General features: G+C 45.4%; 1 long non-coding RNA gene across 1 annotated transcript in view; it reads right to left on the bottom strand.

Moving 5' to 3' along the window:
• Nucleotides 1-5,869, bottom strand: part of LOC123344680 — a 33,803-nt gene extending 27,934 nt beyond the window's left edge. Inside the window, exon 1 of the long non-coding RNA XR_006572618.1 lies at nt 5,747-5,869. This is a non-coding gene — a long non-coding RNA (uncharacterized LOC123344680). The remainder of the gene's footprint in view (nt 1-5,746) is intronic.
• Between the last annotated feature and the right edge of the window lie 10,625 nt (nt 5,870-16,494).

Here is a 16,494-nt window from a genome sequence, read left to right as displayed (position 1 = left end):
CTGTTAACCATTCCACCGTCTGTTTTTTCCATGTGTTGTGCCCTGCCTGCCACCCAGATTGTGAGCTCTCTTGGAGCATGGCTTGCCTTTTTAGTTGATCCTTGATCAGGGTTCCTAGATGCTATTGCAACAATTACTCAGGAACATTTACCCCAGTATCACTTTTGGATAGAGGAAGTTATTAGACCAGAATGAAATACTTTACTGAATGCATATTCAAATGTGAAGCTATTAGTTGCTGAATGCTGACAGTGTGTTAAATGGAGGGTGGCTAGATAAATTCCTCTTACAATTAAGTTTACATTCATAAAGATGCAAAATATCAAGAGCACATTCTGGCAGAAATCTGGGTGTCATTATAGTGCACAGAAATCCACCAACATTTTCAGTTTCGGCATCATTTTCCCCAGACGAAAGTGTTGAAGTGGAGAATATTTCAGAATGCAGCAAGCAATGACTATACAGACTTTGCAGTTCACCCCTCTTTGACTTAACTGCTGCAGGAACCATGAAAAATTGGAAAGTTCTCCTCTGTGGGTAATCTGCCTGTTTTACAAACACACTAAGCAGATATAAATAGCTGTAGTTGTTGCAACAGCTATTTCCAGAATGGATAGACCCATGCATGGTGATATTAATTTATGACAGCCAATGGGAAGAGAGGGCGGCAGCATAATTAGCCCAAGTGAAATGTGAATCCCTCCTCTGACTGAGTTGCACAGGAATCCTTCATGTAAGAAAGGCAGGACAATGTCTTGTAAGGAGAAGCTGCTTTTTACAGTGAGGTAAGATCAACTATTCTGTCTGCATTCCCAGAGCTCTTACATCACTGGCTCTTTAAATCTCAGTGAGCTGACAGAAAGGAAAATCCTGGTCATGCTTTGATAACTATGGAGGTTTATGACTACTTCAAACAGTCTCCTCCTTTGAATGCCATTTCAACAGTGATATCAAACACAAAACAAATACTCCCTTTGCTTTGATTTTCCCAATGCACTTATCCCAGAAGAAAAAGAAAAGTCCATACTCCACATGTTTAATGTTTGCTTTTTTCTTTAAGTGCTGGTTGTACAACCACTCAGATGCAAACCCCAAAGGCTTGGTGTACAGGTTCAGGCACTGTAATACTGAGATGGCAGTCTTGGGAGAACAAGCTCCTTCCTCAGATTTCCTCTATTTCCCATTTCCCTTCAGACCAGAAACCCCAAGAATCATGTGCTTCCACTCAGAACCTGGAAGTGCATGAAAGTGAAAAACACTGAAAGAGGAAGTTAACAATGTTTCCGACTCTCACAAAGGGTTTGGGGTTTTGGACAAAGGTTCTTATTTCAGTGTGTTCCTCATTCTTAGTATTATAGAAGTGCTTAGATGTTCCTGCCGGGGATCCAGGCCCCATTGTGATAGGCACTGTACCAGAGTGTAGTAGAGTCAGTTCCTGTCCCAAAGAGCTTACTGTCTTGGTTAGCCAAAAGGTGCAACAAGTGGAAGAAACAAAAACAGATGTGTGTGAAGGGATGGACGGATGAGGTAATGGTAATAGGTGTGTGTTTTTTAATAGACTAGCATGCACTAGACAATGGCTCTCCTTCTACCTAGCGGTCAACAAGTGCTGCAGCAGAAATTAGTCTGAAGGAAGGTAAATGAAGAAGAAAGACAGTGCTGCCTGAGGTAGTCATACTGCTCACACATGTTGTGAGGGACATTCAGTTTAACCATTTCAACTTCAGAAGTCCAAGAAATGGAAATCCAGTTTAGTGTGGCTGTTGCTAATCTGTCAGGCCTGCATCTTCTGAGGTGCCCAGTCTCAGCCTGGTGTATTGAGGTGGAAGGGGATGGTGATGGCATCAGGGAGCCAATGACATTTCCCTAATCCTGGGGCCAGTTTGACACCAGACCCAGGAGAATTTAAACTGCCTCAGCTGGCAGTGGCTCCCAAAGAGCATCAGTCAAGTGGGAATAGCAGACTGCAGTGGGCTCTAGTCACATCCCCTTCCCTTCCTACCTCTTCATCCTACACTCCCCAGGGCAACAAAATGGGGTGGGGAAGACACAGGGCCAGCTATTCCAGCCCTATGACCACTGGCTATTCTTTGCAGAAGCAGCAAGTTTCCACCTCTGGAAGGAATCCAAACCAGTTCACCCATCCATGCTTATCAGGCTCCCAGATTCATTCAAGATGCCTTAATTTTTACCTCCAGTCTTCAGACGTTACTGTGCTCCAGTCTTGAACACTGAAGAACTATCTCCTTCCTATAGGTTTCTGTAGACTCCTATCCACTCCACCAGAGTCAGCCCTGGTGAACAACAAATCGTGCAGTATAGATTTCCTCACCAACCCTGACAGGGAATGCTACTGCTGGTCTCCAGTACCACAGACTGTGCTTGTTCACATTTCCTTATTGGACACCTCTCCTGGGTTCACAATCTTCTCTAGAAAACAGCCGGAGTTCTCCTACAAGGCATTGTGAGAGAGCGCAAAACTGCAGGTGGTATTGCATAAAGTTGCTGCTTCAGTTTAACTTTTTTGAGACTCCCGTGGGTCCTACCCATGTCTGTCCACCAGTTGTTTGATAACATCTAGTTATGAGAGTAGCACAGGTTCTCACCTGAAGCTCCTGAATAGGCAAAAAATGTGAGTGATACAAACAGCGACTTCTTGCCAAAGCAATTTGAACATGGCTCCTAGTCACTCCCCTGGCAGAGAAGCTGTTTTGGGATGATACTGGTTTGCTTCCTGTCTTGGAACTCTGCTTCAGTTTCCCCTGTTTATTAGTTGGTTTAACTCTTCTGCTAAATTAAGTTTCACCTCAGCTAACAAGTGCCAAAACAAAAACATCCAAATAAACAAACCCTGGCCCAGTCTTCAGTCATACCGAGACCAGCCTCTGTGGTGAAGTGGGTAATGAACTCCCATCCTGAGGATGAGAGGGAGAGCTGAAGGGGCACTTCCACTCACCATGTACAAGAAGCTCCAACCTCAGGGCCCCTACAGGAAGTAGATTCCCACCTTAGGCTTCCAGCATGCATTGCTTCTTTGCCTAAGGTCACTTACTTCAGCCAAAAGTAATCTTTTCTTCTCTCACGCCCTGCATCCTCCAGACATCCTAATTCCTGGAAGAGTAGGTCTGCTGCATTATGGGGTTGCCTTTTTTGGGGAGGGAGAAGGAGAGTGGGGTGGGGGGGAACATAAGCCTACCTTAAAAATTAGTCTTCACCAAATGACCATATGAAGTTGGCATTGGCCTCATTCCACAGAATAAGTTCGCTAGTCTTAAGCGTCATCAGTGACCATTCTCACAATAACCTCAGTGGGCCAAAATCAGCCCTGTTCTAAAACCATTGTACTTAGACCAGGGATGAATATGGCCCAACTTGCTAAACGGTTCTGAGAGACCCTAGTGTGTCTGTAGAAATTTTTATATCACCTTGTACAAACCGTACTTCCTGGTACTAAATGCAAATGAACATTTTATCCAAAACATTCAACGATAATGCTAATGTGCTGTATGTAGCAACAAATTGCTTAGAATAAAAAGTGATGTTTTAATTTGATGTGCATAGTATCATCAAAATAAAATAACTAATTAACCATCTGCTGAATAAATGCATACTATATATTATTGTTTAACTTCCTGAACTTCCCATGATACAACTATTTCTCCAGGCAGGGTGCAGACAGACCTACCAGAGGATAAAGTTTCCAAGAACAGAAGTTAAATAGCTAATATTTATTATGTTTCCTATGTCCTTCCAGCAAATGTAAACCAAAGATCTCAGTACATTCACATTTGTTCAGAAAAATCTCAGGATTGTTATACCATTCATGGTTTTGTTTTGTTTTTTGTATATTTCTCTCTTCTGATTTTATAACTCTTAGCATCAGTAAAAATAAACTAATCATGCATGTTTCATAGTTGCAGCTCAGAAATCTGTCCCCCAAAAGATCACTGATTAAAAGAAAAGATTAAAATAGAGTTAATATGTCAGATTGCATTGCATGCACAGTACATTGGGAAGCACATAACTACCAGCTTTTAAGAAGTAAAATCTTGAGCAAAAACATAACAAAAATTTACTGATTCCTACCAGGATAAAACCAAATTATCTCCTACACTGTGCACTGTTCTGACGGAAGGACAATAAATCTTACAGAGAAATCAGCATGGCTACCTACATGTTCAAAAGATAGCCTTAGGGCCAGTCTTAACATGTCAAATTTCTATCCCAGAACTTGGATTGTAAGGAAATCAGGATCTCATGAAGTCACTATCAGCAAAACCCCCCAGCTGGCTGGCAAGTAATTACATGACTTTGTAATTTAGATTTTACAACATCCTGGATATCTGTGGAAAGGTTGTCAAGGGAAATGCATCCCCATTGATCTGATCCTGATTTGTGTTTGTCACAGCAAACCTTGAAACAATGAGTTTCCTAAGAGCTTCTAAAGCTTTATGCTTTTCCTAGCCCTGGGCAGACCAATTAGAACTGAACTTGGGAGTGTGGAAAATGATGGTAGCATGGGCACCAAGTTACTGAAGGAAGAAGCCATGAGCATGGGCAGAGGCATTTTGAGAAATCTGTGGGCTACTTTAAATATTTCCAAACCCATTCAGAGTTTTAGAGGTACACCCAAATTGTAAAATGGACCTTTTCCATCATATTTCACTTGAGCCACTAGCAAGCTCCAGCAAACCTTATAGAACATAATCTCTTACTTAAATATCCCATGCTGCTTCCCTGCATTTCCTTTCCCATCATTGTTTTGTAGAGGGCAGTGTCTTGATGCTCTTTGCGCTGATAAGTAAGCTACACATTGTTCTTTCTGATGATCTATGCTGTAAAGGGCCAAGGGGTCAGGAGTGATGCTTTGTTGCAATGCAGAGAGCTGTCATTGCAAAGAGGGATGGACAAAACTGAAATTTATCCAGAGAGCCCTTTACAATATCTCTTTGCTTACCTGACATCCTAAACCTTTGAGCTATCCTACAAACTCTCTTTACAAGGGGGAGACAGAGCAGAACAATGTGACTCTTCAGTAACATAAAACAATAGCAGGTGAGGTTCATCTGGCTGCAGATTTAGTTCTAAAACCTGGAAGAGTATTTCTACTCTCTAAAGTAACTGTGAAAATGGGATTGTGAGAAGAGCTGGGCAAAAATTTTCAAACCAACCGCCCCTGAAAAATGCAGACTCAGGTTGACCGAAACATTTTGCGAATTCGTTGAATCTGATTAAATGTTTCAGTCAAAAAAGGACCCCTTCCCCACAAAAAAAAAAATTCTGAAAAACCCCCAGAACATTTCACTTGGATATTTTCAAAAGGTACTATTTTGATTTTTTCAATTGGAAACACCTTCTTGTTTCAAATTTTACTTCTATTTTGTTTTTAAAAAAGATTAAAAACTTGAAAACCAAATGTTTCAAGTTGAACAGAATATTTAGTTTGACCCAAAGCTCTTTTTTTTTCAACTTTTCTGTTTGGGTCAACCTGAAATTAAGTTTTGTTTCATGTTTTTGAGCCTGGCCATGAACCAAATAAGCTCTAATTGTGAGGCTCCAAGGTTACTGTCTCTCAAGGACTCACAGTTACCTGAGCTTAGTTTGCAAGAAGAATGGTTTTTTAGCTGCAAACTCAGGGAGGAAACCCCAAGGAAACATCCTTTTCTTCCACATCCAATATTGTTAACTAACAAAAGAAACAATCCAGAGGAGTTATAACTGTGTGTAAGCCAGTGTGCAGACTCACCCTCCTGGGAAGGAAAAAGGAAAGTCCCAACTACAAGTCACTTCCTATTCCTTTCCTCAGGGCTTGCTTTATTTCCAAACACAAAATTCAAAACCAGACCAAATCAGCTCAAGCTACTGAGTGATAGCCAGGTGGGAGGAGGCTGGACACACCCTTCCTTTGCTAGCTCTCTTTGTGCCAGCTCTCCCTTTTCTCACCCTGCCTAGGTGTGATAGGCAGGCCTAGGTAACCCCTTACATACCAGAACACCTTTTTTAAACCTTGTCACAGTATGGTATAGAGATCATATATAAGGCATATAGAGGCTGTCATCTGTAAAGGCCTAGGCTCAAATCTAGATCAGGTGCAATGGAATGATCATGATGGTCTCAGTTTAGCCCCTAATAGTCTTCATCACATCACAGCACCACTCCCACCCCAAAATGCAAGTAGCAAGCCCTGCTTGCTGGAGATCAAGAATAGGAAAAGTAAAGGTGTTTACCAGGCAGGAATACTGTGGGGGGATCTTAAACAACATGCAGTCAACACCTTACCTGGTTCTTTAAAATAGCAAAAGCAAGTAGCTTAGTAACAGAGCACATGGAAGGAAAAGCTGGAAGATCCCTTTGTGAGACGTAGCCAGTTGAGATGGGCTGAAGGAATTGAATATATGGTTATACAACATTCTAAATCAGCCTAGTTTCAGATCTAGGTTCTGTTTTACCTGGAGCACCAAAGTTGTGGGGGGAGGGACTCAGATAAAAACATCTAGTTCTGGCCCAATTCCAGCAACTGGTGATTGACAAACATGGCTGAATTTCTGATTGGCTGTAGACTACATACATGATTTTTGCAGAAAATTTTAACCTGTTTAAAAAAAAATCTAGAAGAGAAAATGCTAAGGGGCTGGCTCAACTTTTTATAAATCAATGTGCAAGTATCAAATTAGGGACTCTAAAACCAAGCCTTAAATGTAGCAGAGAATGAAATAACTACTCCCCTAAAGGTATTTAAACAAGACAGGAGAAAGCAGTTTTGTGGGCCTTCTCCTGATCCGAGAAAGCCAATGGCAAAAATTGCACTGACCGGAGAAGGAGGGAGACCTGTAAGAATGGGTCTGAAGTTGTATAAATTTGAATCTCTTAAACACAGCCAAGATTTAAAAAAAATCAAGGAAACAAATTGACATGATCAACAGCAACTCAAAGGCAACATCTTTCCTTAGTTCTGGAAATGGGACACAGGGCATTATAGAAATTTAGCATGCCTTAGCTCAGCTACTTGGAGAGAGCATCCCCAAGGGAAATGTAAATTGTTGTGAAGACAGACAAAAGACTTGGCACTGTATCTTCATTGAACATGTATTTGGAAACATTTCCTATACAGAGACTCAAGCAAAATGAGTGTTCTGGAACCAGCCTTGCACTTAATGCAGGCTTTTTTTGTTTTTAGGAAGAATTTCATGTGTTTTAGAAAGAATTTCAAGCTTTGAAAAGAAATAATCCACATAAAGTTAGGAAACACCTGAAAACTAATCTACAAACCTTTTCCATAGTGAAGGATAGATCAAAGAGATTTTCCAGGGCAGGAAGTGTCTATGAAAGATCAGTGACGTTCCATGAAAAAGCAGCAAGGATTGATTCAGTCTGTGTGAATCATAACAATAATACTTTGCATTTCTCACATGAAGATCAAAGAGCACTTTAGAAATGTTGAATAATCAAGTCTGGTATGATCAATGCAATTATGCATATTATAGACTGGTACTTCTAGGACATTTAAATGGATTGCCCAAAGTTGCACAGGAAGTCGCTACCAGAGTTGGGAAGAAAACTCAGAGACCTGATTCTAAATCCTTTGTTATAACAACTAGACAGCACTCCTTCTACTAAATTAACATCTTACATTAAATAATGCATTTGTAAGAAATCAAAGTCACCCGAGGGAACAAGCGAAGAGGGGAAAAAAACAATGTTTAATTACACCTGGAATGAAAGAATTAGTTTGTCCTGTGACAGAGCACTGAAAAAAATCCCAATTACTCTAATAATTTAAACAGTAACACACAATCTTTGAGAGGACTACCACCCTACACCATTCCCCAATTTACAGATTATTCAACCCAGATCACATTGGGCTGCTTAACCCCAAAAAATTGAAGAACCAAGGCCTAAAAAGGTACTGAAAGGAAATGAATGAATCCTCTCAGGAAATAAAATGTCAGGGTAATTACTTTTAATCTGTAAATGGCCGAGCTATCTGAAAGGCAAGTGGGCAGATCATAGTCTCATAAGAGAACATTTTCTACTGAGAGCAAAATCTGAGAGAGATATAAAGGTTACGGATACTAGTGCTTTTATTTGAGAGAAGCGCTGCAAATCAACTAAGATTTGGCATAGCGGGGCAAGTGCTCTCTCACTTTGTCCCTCATTTAGAAGCAGACTCAAGCGCCCGAGACCCACACTCAGCAACACTGGGCAAGGCAGAACAAATCAAAATGGATAGATGGTGTGGTGGCAGGAATGGTCAGCAGGTATCATAGGCTGAGGGAGGCTGTGTTTCCCCAAACATCTAGGCATGGCCCGCTCATGCTTCACCCACAGCCTCCCTCCTACCAGTTTTCCTGTCCCTGTGTCATGGCCCCCGCTGGGGCTGGGGCTAGTGCTGGGACTGCGCTGGCCACCCGGCGCTCCGGGGCTGCAGCCGAGCTGCCTGCCCTCCCGGTGCTCAGGGGCTGGGCCCTTGCTGCCGCCTTCCCAGCGCACCAGGGCTGGGGGCGCTAGTCTGGGGCAGAGGCTGGTGGCCACAGTGGAGGGACTCTGGGCTCCAGTGGGGGGGCAGCATGGAAGCGACAGGGCTGGGGGCTATCCTCCCCCAGCCAGTGGTTCATGTGCTGCCCATGGTGGCAGGAATACCTCTGTGGTGTGCCCAGCCCAGCCCTTCCTTCAGGGGTCCTTCGCCAAACGAGAAGTAGCTAGCTGTGATTTCAGCAGCTGCAAGAGCAGGGAGCAGATTCTTTCAAAGCTGCTAATCTGGAAATGGACAGCATAGCAAACTGAAAAGACAGGAAAGAGACTCAGGGGAAAGATTGGTTGGCTCCATCTTGGAGGAGTTGTCATGCAAAAGGATATCTTGTTACTGGTGTGTTAGACTCCATGATTCAGAGGTGATTGTACTACAAGATACATGTAATGCTTCAGCTGTAAAATGGCTACTTCTGTACCTATTACCCCATCCAGCATTACACTAGCACATGAGCCTCAAAAGCAGCAGAACCAACACCCTTCCAGGGACTTTTAATTCCCCTGTAAATTGCGCAATCTCCTGTTGCACAGCTTCTATCACGTACAATATCACACTGCAGCTTCCCTTCCCAGCCCTATCCCACCGGCTAATGGTATATGCTCTTGGGCATGATGAACAAAGTAAAAATGTTAAAGTAATATTGCCTCATTGTGTCCTTGTGCTTCCCCGTCTGTCTGTCTGTTTCCAGCTGTTGCTTCTTGTCTCATACTTAGATTGTAAACTCTTTGGGGCAGGGGCTGTCTTTTCTGTTCTCTTTATACAGCATCGAGGGCAGTGGCCCCCATACTTTTTATGTTGTGTCCCCCTCCTCATGTAATCGGACTGCAGCCTTGGGGCCAGGAGCAGGGGGCCAGGAGCCAAGGCGGGGCCAAAACTGTGACTGGGGCTGCAGCCGAGGCCAGAGCCAGGGCTGCCCAGAGGGAGGGGTAAGTGGGGCAATATGCCCCAGGCCCCACAGGGGCCCCGCGAACCCTGGCCTGGTGGCAGTCCGGGTCTTTGGCCGGCATTTCAGCAGCGAGGGGCCCTTCAGTGCTGCCGAAGACGTGGAGCGATTGAAGGGCCCCCCGCCGAAATGCCGCCGAAGACCCGGACCGCCGCCGGGTGAGTACAAGCGCCGCAGCTCCCCCACTTTGCCCCAGGCCCCCTCAATCCTCTGGGCGGCCCTGGCCAGAGCCACAGCCAGGGGCCTTGGCTGGGGGGTGAAGCTGGGGCTGGAGCGGAGCTGGGGGTGGAGAGGAGCTGAGTAGTATTCCCTCCCTGCCCCCTGGGGGGGCTGGCGTGGGCCCTGCTGCACCCCTCGAATGTTCCTCCACACCCCGTGCCCCACAGTTTGGGGACCACTGATCTAAGGTAATGAGGTCCTAGTCCATGGCCCCCAATACAAATAGTCAATACTCTCAAACAAACAAAAAAAACCCCACAAAGTTAATGGCTTTAGCAACAACTCAGGGCCCTACTAAACAAAAAGAACAGACTTGCCTCTGCAACTTCAGGTTTAATTTGCCAGACTCTTGTCATACTATGAATAATTGCATACGTCCTCACCAAAAGAAGATATACCTGTTATCCATTTGATGATAGGCTTAGAATGAGGCTACGTCATAGAGGGTTGAAGGTTAGGCTAATAGATAGATGTTATGGGCTACCTGCATGCAGAAACAAGTAATTTAATAGTGGCACACCTCCAGAAAATCCTGCTCTTGCTAGGAATCACTGATTAACTATGGGTTTCAGAGTAGCAGCCGTGTTAGTCTGTATCCGCAAAAAGAACAGGAGTACTTGTGGCACCTTAAAGACTAACAAATTTATTGTAGAAGTGAGCTGTAGCTCACGAAAGCTCATGCTACAATAAATTTGTTAGTCTTAAGGTGCCACAAGTACTCCTTTTCTGATTAACTATGATGCAACTAGGATTTCTAGCTGTTTTAGTCCTAGTTTTATGGTCCCATGAGGATTCATAACATTAATATATTCTACCAAAATAAAATAAAATTAAAATAAAAAATAAAAAAAATCCAGTGTACTATATCAACTTGTTTCTGTTACTTTTGCAAGTCAAGAGGGCTACAAATGACTCTTGTAACATCCTCAGGGTCCAGGAAGAAAGGGTCCTTCACAGCAGATGATCTCTCAATGGGAGGCTTTCCAGGAGTATGGGGGTTAGGTTAGGCCTTGTTTGTAATTACTCCCCATGTGAACATGCTAATTCCAGAATCAGATTTTTTTCTGTTTTAGTTTAGTTCGCTTTGGAAGTGGTTTAAACAAACATGGTATTTGGGTCCTGTGGAATGTAGCCATATTCTGCTTTATGGGATTTCACCCCAACACTTGACAGTTGGGATTCATTTCACGTTCCCACTGGACCTGAACTCACAGACTTTATCATCTGTAACCATGTCAGCATTTGGAGTTGTTTGGCACAGTCCTCGATGAGCTCTGCAATGCACATGGTTTGGGTTTAGGTTGTAGCCTTTTAGATTGTATTTTAAAGTTCTCTTTGATGTGGAGCATATTTTGCTTATTATATTTTAACAGCATCTTGTAATTTTAAGCAACGTAATTGCTCTTTTGATTTGTCCAACTATTTCCTCTGGATTTTGAGCTGCACTTGGTCTGAGCTACTGTGGTATGGACAGAGAAAACACAAGCCTGTGCCTGTTAGAAATTAAAGGCACTATTGTGATGAGGGATGTATGCTTCTTTTCCTCACTCATGCTCCTTTTGCTAGTTACTTATAACTTGTATTTGGCCTATAAATTGGCTCAGGCCTTGACTCAACCGGGAGCCAGTCCAAGCCCAGCGGTTACAAGCAGGGTAATTTTGGAAAGTTTGAATCCAGATGCATCTAACTTTGTCTCACTTTTTGGACATATTAGGCAGTTGCAGGGGAATTCTAAGTTTCCCACTTTGGCATTAAATGAGACTAGTCTTGATTTTAGAGCCCTAGAGATGGCCTGGTAAAGCTGATCACACTAAGGAAACAGGACATCTGTCATTCCTCATCCAGTGGTTAGCCTGTTCCCTGTTATTACCCCTCTTCCCTTGCCACCTGGGTTAGTGCCGTTGCTGGCTGGGCCCCGCTCTCGCCAGCCTGGGTGGTTCCTCTCTGGTAGTAATGCCTTCCTCTGGCTGGCTCCACGATGCCACCCACAGGGCTACAGCGATGTGGCCCCTTGGCACTGTCCCCAGCCTCTGTGTCAAAGTGTTGCTGCTCTACCCAAGGGTTTGGGAGAATTGCTTCTCAGGGCCTGCAGCAATATCACCTGCTGTGGGTTATTGAAAGGAGCCGCCAAACATAAAACAAGGGTCTCACCTGTAGCTCCAAATTCCCACAACCACCCGTTGAAAAAAAAAATGGGACTTTGGTCACTTTACATAAATGTAGTATGCACCAAGGATCCTCATTTAAAGAAAATAGGTACATCCCTAGAAGTAAATCGGCTATGGTGCTGGCACCATAATGCTCTTCCTCTGAAAAATACTCCCACCCTAACAGTGATATTGAATACAACATTGCATGCAACATATTTCACGAGGCAGTTGTTGCATCTGTTTAGTGACAGCAGGGCTGGCTCCAGGCACCAGCGAAGGAAGCAGGTGCTTGGGGGGGCCAATAGAAAGGGGCAGGACATTCGGGTCTTCGGCGGCAGTTCCCTCAGTCCCTCTCTTCCCCTTTGAGCTGCTGCCGAAGAGGAAGAGAGGGATTGAAAGGACCCTCCGCAGAATTGCTGCCGAAGAATGAAGTGGCGCAATTGAGCTACCACCGAAGTGCTGCTGCCACTGATTGGCCTTTTTTTTTTTTTTCCCGCCGCTTGGAGCAGCAAAATCCTGGAGCCAACCCTGAGTGACAGAATATGTCCAGTGTTCCCAATGCATCGCACCATGTGCTGTGGCACTGTCATACATTGTGGTGTTTGGTGCATGCTCACATTAGAGAGAATAGGGACTTAGTTGTCATCTGATTTTTCCTCTTTCATCATGTGTGTACGTAAAGAATTGCTGGACAAGTGAATGAAAATGACCACAAAGCAGTAGTATGAAGTGTACAGTCACAGTCAGGGCGAGTTACATAAAACAATTGTATGCAGTTTTTAAAGAGGAAAAAAATAAAGAAGAGTTAAGCACAGGTCTAGATTCTCTGGACACAGCGAAAGTATCAATAGATGGCAGTTAGTGGGAGGTAGGAGTGAAATATGAGACGGCTTTTCATTCAGGCCACAGGATCCTTGTTCTTTTAATTTGGTAATTTGTAAAGTAAGACATTTCCCACACACACACACTCTCTGCACACCCTCAAACAGTATCAAATCCCCAGCTTGTCTTCAGTAAGCTGCCCTCAAACCGTTATGCTGCCTGATATGGTATTTTACAGTTCATGAAGAATGCAGTGAAGCAGTGCACCTTCCCAGCTCTAGCCAGTGGTACTTTAAGTGATAGTGGGAAGAAGCCAGAGGCTGTTTAAGAAATGCTGGGTTTTGAAGGTGTAGCTACAGTCTGTTCTGTTACCCCATACATAACACCGAAGGGAGAATTCAGTCCATCAGCTAGTTTTTTTCTCAGCATTTTGGTTTTTAAAATGAAAAATAAAGTGTAATTTGAAAGATGAAGACATGGTGGTCTGAGAGTTTATTCAAGGGTTTGTGCAGAATCAGAATGAAATTTCATAGCCTAAGATCCTCAGGTACAAAAAGAGAGGCAAACCGGGTCTCAAAAGCATTCATAGCATGACACCAGGAAATAGGTTTCTTCTCAAGGGGTTTATGGAGCATGAGGACTTCCTGCGCATTGAAACTCAGAGCAACAGTGAGATAAATGGAGCTACCCATTAGAGGAATTTCACTAGGAAACCCACTGCACAATCATTTCTGCTAAAATGCCTGACCATCTGCAGATTGATACTCAGTTTTAAGAAGTTTCACCTCCGACGTATGACGACTATTAAGTTGGGAAAGTTCTATCTGTGCACAAAGTGTAATGTTTAGTCATCTGAGACTCTGAAAGCATAATTTTGGCCCCAATCCAAAACTTTGTAGCTCACAGGTAGCTTTCATAGTTAAAAAATGCGTTTCCAGACTCTGAAATGTTCAAATAACCGTGTGCACAGTTAGAACAGTTCCAGCTTTACTTTCAGAGTACATCAGAGATAAACACTACTTAAAACTAAATACCTGATCTACTGAAGATAGTGCTTTGTAGCCATAATACTGTTGTCCATCCTCAAACAGACTACAGCTATGAAAACTTCGCCTTTGATTACCAAATGAAAAGCTCCTTTATGAGCAAGGAAGGAGGGAGTAGGAGGGAAGGGCGGTTAGCTCAATGTAAAATGTTTAACTTACAGAACAAGGGACGTGTTGCCCGGCACATCTCTGCCAAAGGATGCGTATGTGCAATCCGCAGTCAGAATTCATTAAAGCAAAGTGAGTCAGGGGAAGGAGGTTTATACCTCATTACAAAACCATTCACCTACCTCCCACCCCCTTTTTCCCTTCCTCACACACTCATTCCTGCAAATTGAAAAAATCTCCTTTTCAGCTTCACAAAAGCTATTCCCTGCTTTAACTTTTTGTGGGCCCGGCGCCAAACATATTTGTGGGCCCCCATGGGGCAATGGAGCATGGCATGGGGAGGATTGGTCCCCGGAGCAAGGGCACTATTTACAAACCAGCAGTTGCCAGTTGCACAATGGCCTCCCTGGCCCTGTGCTGCCAGCGTGCCCCTCCCCCTTGGGGTGGGCCCATACCGTGCCACACAGCCCCACCCCCCAATACTGGAACACACTCCCAGACCCGCTATGCACAGCACCCCCCCCAAGACCCTGCCACAAATGCACAGCACCCTGCTCAGCGCCCCCCTGCCCACAGCCCCGCACCCCTCACAGAACCTCCACTCCCTAGTGCCTCAGCACACATAGGTCTTCCCCACCCCCTCACAGCCCAGCACCACCACCCCCACCACGGCCCTCCAGAGACCCACTCCCCCATGCCCTGCCTGGCCGCACTCACCGGCCCTGCTGGGAGGTGACTGTGTCTGCCGGGCTGAGCCAGCAACACAGCCAGGGCTGGTCCCAGGGCCGGGAATCGCTTCAGCCCCTCAGGAGGGGCGCTATCAGCCAGGCCAGGGCCTGCCCCGGCTGAGCTCCCTCAGGACCCACATGCCTGGAGGGGCCAAGCCAAGCTCCCCACACTGTCCCCCACACCAATTCTCTGAGACTGGCCAGGCTTCTGTACCAGTCCCAGGCAGCTCAGCTCCAGGGAGACAGGTGGGGCCCCACAGGTGGTGGGAAGCAGAGACTGCCCGGAGCCGGAGGTGCACTGGGGTCTGGCAAGGGGGGGGCAGAGAGAAGCCAGCAGGTGGGGCCAGGGGGTGAAGAGGAGCCCTCGTCTGGCGGACAGGCAGGCCGAGAGGAGCAAGTTGTGGGTGGGGAGGAGCCAGCGGACTGGCAGGGTCTCAGGGCACAGTGCAAGCAGAGCAGGCTGGGGCCCCTTCTGAGCATGGGCCCAGTTCCATGGCGCCATTGTAAACCTAGCACTGCTGAGGCCACCTTACCAAAAAGTCTATGCAGGCTGGACACATTGTTTAAGATGTGGGATTTCTTAAAGCTTTTAGTTGCTTTGGGGGAGGAGAAAGTGATTCAATTGCTTTTACCCTGGGAAATTTTACCCCCATGCAGGTATTTGATCTAGAAAGGCTGTTCAAGGTGGGTCAAAGTGAGATGGTTCATATTCAGATCTAAGGGCTCGTCTACACTGGCAAAGTAACTGCACCAGCAGTTACAGCGCTGCTCAGAGAGTGCTGAAAGGAAACCGCTGTTGTGTGTTCACACTGACAGCTGCCTGTGCAATAGCGTGTTTACACTTGTACCACTTGCAGCGCTATTCAGAGCAGTGCACTCTAGGCAGTTATCCCACAGAGCTCCTCTTTCTCTTTTGCCGCTAAGACTTGTGGGAAGGCGGAGGTCCCAATGACCTGTGAGGCACTGCTTCACATCCCAGCAATCCCTATGCTTCATTCCGCATTCAATGGTTTGTGTACTGAGCGCTCTGCCTCTTTCAGGCTGCAGGAATGGCTCCTGAACTGCAGACTGGTATGCTGCTCGCTCTGACCAACACGTCATGAGTGGCAGTGGAGTTATTCCTTAAACTACAAAAGGCAAGAGGAGTGCGACACTGATCTTGCCATGTGTAGTAGCTATGACATGAGATTGCTTGTGGCATTCACAGAGGTGCTGACCACAATGGAACGCTGCTTTTGGGCTCAGGAGACAAGCAGTGAGTGGTGGGATCACATCGTGATGCACGTCTGGGATGAGGAGCAGTGGCTGCAGAACTTTCAGATGAGGAAAGCCACTTCCATGGGACTATGTGCTGAGCTTGCCCCCACCCTGCGGCACAAGGACACAAGAATGAGAGCTGTTCTGTCGCTGGAGAAGTGCGTGGCGATTGCACTGTGGAATCTGGCTTCTCCAGACTGCTACCGATCAGTCGCTAGCCAGTTCAGAATGGGAAAATTAACTGCTGGAGTCGTGTTGATGGAAGTGTGCAGGACCATTAATTGCACGAAAGACCGTGACTCTGGGCAACGTGCATGAAATTGTGGATGGCTTTGCACAAATGGGCTTCTCTAACTGTGGAGAAGCAATAGATGGCACACACATTCCAATTCTGGCACCTGACCATCTAGCCACTGAGTACATTAATTGCAAGGGGTATTTCTCACTGGTTCTGCAGGCGCTTGTGGATCACGTGGGCGTTTCACAGACATTAACGTAGGTTGGTCCGGACAGGTGCATGACGCATGCATCTTTCGGAACACTGGCCTGTTCAACAAGCTGTAAGCAGGGACTTTCTTCCCGGATCAGAAGATCACCGTAGGGGAAGTCAAAATGCCCAGTGTGATCCTGGGAGACCCCACCTACCCCTTAATGCCGTGTCTTCTGAAGCCATACAGCAACTTGACAGCAG

This window comes from Mauremys mutica, chromosome 11, assembly GCF_020497125.1.
Source record: "Mauremys mutica isolate MM-2020 ecotype Southern chromosome 11, ASM2049712v1, whole genome shotgun sequence".
Lineage (NCBI taxonomy): Eukaryota > Metazoa > Chordata > Testudines > Geoemydidae > Mauremys > Mauremys mutica.
The sequence above is the reverse complement of the archived record's forward strand: the minus strand, read 5'-3'. Positions and strand labels throughout refer to the sequence as shown.